This window comes from Macadamia integrifolia, chromosome 11, assembly GCF_013358625.1.
Source record: "Macadamia integrifolia cultivar HAES 741 chromosome 11, SCU_Mint_v3, whole genome shotgun sequence".
In the NCBI taxonomy this organism is placed as follows: domain Eukaryota; kingdom Viridiplantae; phylum Streptophyta; class Magnoliopsida; order Proteales; family Proteaceae; genus Macadamia; species Macadamia integrifolia.
In genome coordinates, this window is record NC_056567.1 from 9292655 (window position 1) to 9295920 (window position 3266).

The window sequence follows — 3266 nt, forward strand, 5'->3', positions numbered from 1 at the left end:
AGTAATGAGTAATGAGTAATGAAAGACTGTAGCCTTTACCGGGTGAGCAAATTATATGCTACAAACTACCCCACCAAACCCCATGGTTTGGCATACCTGTAGCACGGACAGATTGAAGTTAGCCAATAAGAAGGTGGGCCCCATCATTGATAGGTGCCCCTGGCCCACCTGTTGGATGATTTAGTCAATAGATGCTTTAGGATTGCTGTAGGTGACTATAGCATACAATGGCCTTTCTCGCTAAAGTGGATAATGTTACACACTAAGGTGTAAGGGTAAATTCGGGATTACAGTAAAGCTTGAGCAGTGATATGTCAGAGTAAGCCCCAAGCCCAAGCTAACCTTTGCTTCTGGACAAACGATGAAGCGGAGAAAAGTGGGACCCAGTGGACAGTTAATTGTCACGTGCTTATTAGTCATTGTGGATGGAGATAAATCATAAATATTACGAGAAGTGTAGAAATGCCCCGTTCACTAAAGATATCATTGCGACACGCTTTTCTGACATAGTGACATTTATATAGGCGGATAAAAATCGTCTATAATTCCGATCTCGTATAATTTCATGTAATATCATCTTCAGACGGTGACACGTGTATTGATATTAATACAATGGTCCAGATCTGGTACAACTAATAAAACATTAAATCAGTGAAAAAGCATTTAAATCAGATATGGGCCATTGTATTGGTATCAATACACGTGTCACCGCCTGAATGTGGTATTGCACGGAATTATATGAGATTGGAATTGCAGACGATTCCAACCCCTATATAGGCAGATACTGGCGTGGTAGCCGCAGCAAAGCCTACGTTTCTTCGGTCACTCACCACCCATGCACCAGAAAAGAAAAAAAAAAAAAAATTTGTCAGCATCCACGTGTCTCTAGAAGCCTGAAACAAGCTTCACTCGTGGTCCACTTCATCGACGGCTGTGGTGCATGCTGGGTCTTTCCAACGATTGGATTTTCACTGCCAGCCCGAGAGGATTCTGAGTCCAACTTTAGCCGGTTGTATGGCCTGCACCAATAGAGGGCAATGAGGGATGGGTATTTGGGTTGTCATTTCAACCCACTCAATGCATAGATTTAGGTGTACAGATATGGATCTAGATCATAGTTATTAAATTCGCCAAATTATTCGTGAATAATTCGTGCGAACATAATTTTTCCGAATTAAACGAAAAATTCTGACCAAATCCGAATTATAAATAAAATTCAGTAAAAATCGTGATTTTTTCTAATTGTATTAAAAACGCGAATATATCGGATCGAACCGTTTTAAACCGAATTATTCAGTTCAAACACACTTTATTTAAAAAAAAAAAAAATCGAATAACAAAGCCCAAAAGCCAAAACCGAGGGTTTATTATTCTTGTCTTCCTCGTTCTACTTCTCCCAAAACCCACTTCTTCCTTCTGCTTCTCCGGTTCTCCCCCAGATCTTCGCCGCTCAAAACTTCATCGTACTTCGTGAGTTCGTGAGGGTAGGTGAGTTCGTGGTTCGTGGCTCGTGACTCGTGAGGTCAGGGAGACAGGGACTCAGGGGTGCGGCGGCCGACGGGTGCCGAACTGCCGACAAATCTTCACTCCTCTAACTGATCTGACTCTTCTCAATCTCTCTTACAATCACTTCTCTGAAAGTAAAATCTCGGATTCTCAGTACTTTGCATAAAAACGGTGTAGTTTTCACTCTGCGACTCTGCGTTGTTTGAAAAATTCCGAACATTTTTCCTTCGAGAGGACTGGTTAGTGCTGCGTCAGGCGGAGGTGTTTGATTTTCGGGGTTGGATTTTACTCTGCTAGCTCTTCAATAGAATTTCACCAAAAAAATGGTACATATGAAGCCATTTCACTCTCTTGCTTCTTCTAAAGTCTCTGTAATCAGTCGTTTTTTTTTCTAGTTTGCTTTGGGTTTGCTAATTTTTCTGTTAGGGTTTTTGCTTATTTCGATATCTGAATGCGTTTAAGATCCAACATTTATTGATGCTCTCGAATTTTTGAAGTTCTGATATTTTTTTATTTTTCTGAAATTAGTTGGAAAATTTAGGGTTTTAACATACTGATCTTCTAGTTTTGTGTTGTTCTCATTAAATGATGAAATCACACTAGAATATGCAAGCTTTGAGTAGAAGTTGATGGATTTCTAAAGTACTTCAATTTCTCAAGCTTTCTTCACTCGGGTTTGCTTCCGGACCATAAGGGATTCAGAATCAAGGCTGTGATCTTTCTTATCGGTTTCCCAATCTTTATTGTATATTTGAACTACAATAATTTTCTCTTTTTAGGTGTATATATCAAGTTAATTACTTAATAAATAAAATAGATACAATAAATTATAAAAATAACATCCGAATTTTTTGCCCGACTTTTATTTTTGTACTCGAATAATTCCTGAATCCAAATCCGAATCCGATTTTTATTTTGTCCGCTTTTTTGACCGCTTTTTTGACCGAACCCTTAAATTAACCAATCAAATTATTCCGGATAATTCTTCGGCCGAATAATTCCCGAATCTGAATTTGCTAACTATGATCTAGATAGGATTATATCAGTGCGTATAGATCATTTTTGCTCTTATTTATGTATCTTTATATGATTTTACTCTTGAAACAATATGGGTAATTGATCAAGTATTGGCATACGACATGTCCAATACGATATTGATACTGAAACCATGACTATGTTAGACCTCATAATTTTCTTTCCCCCACCCTTTTTTTCTTTTTTAAGTTGAACTCAAGATCTCTATAATTGCAAGATGGTTTACACTTGTATTTGTCAACTGAGCAATCACTTAGGTCTCCATGTCTTACAATTATGTCTAGCAGCATAAAAAGAAAAAAAAAAATGGCCGCAATCCAAGTTCCTGTTACCCGAGTTTGTAGCCAAACAAATGGAATCTTTGAAGGATAGTTTGGAAAATACAAAAGCCTAGGAGGGTATATGTGCACCTAAAATGAAAATGAGTTATTCCACAACAATATTTCAACTATCATTCATAGGTTGAGGTTTAAAAAAATTGGAGTTTGGTTTGGGATCAATCTCCATCAATTTTCAACTTGTCCCAAAATAAAGGTTGAGAATCAATCAAGTGATATTTTATTGGGGTGAAAGTTTTTCTTCACAATGGGTGAAGAGAATTTAACCATTGAGTTATCCTTATTTCTTCTAGCTTTATTATTCGATGTGTAAGATCTCTTTAATGCTACTTTAAACTTCAATTTAATCATTAAAGTCCAAAGATTAAGGGATTCCCTTTTCACCAT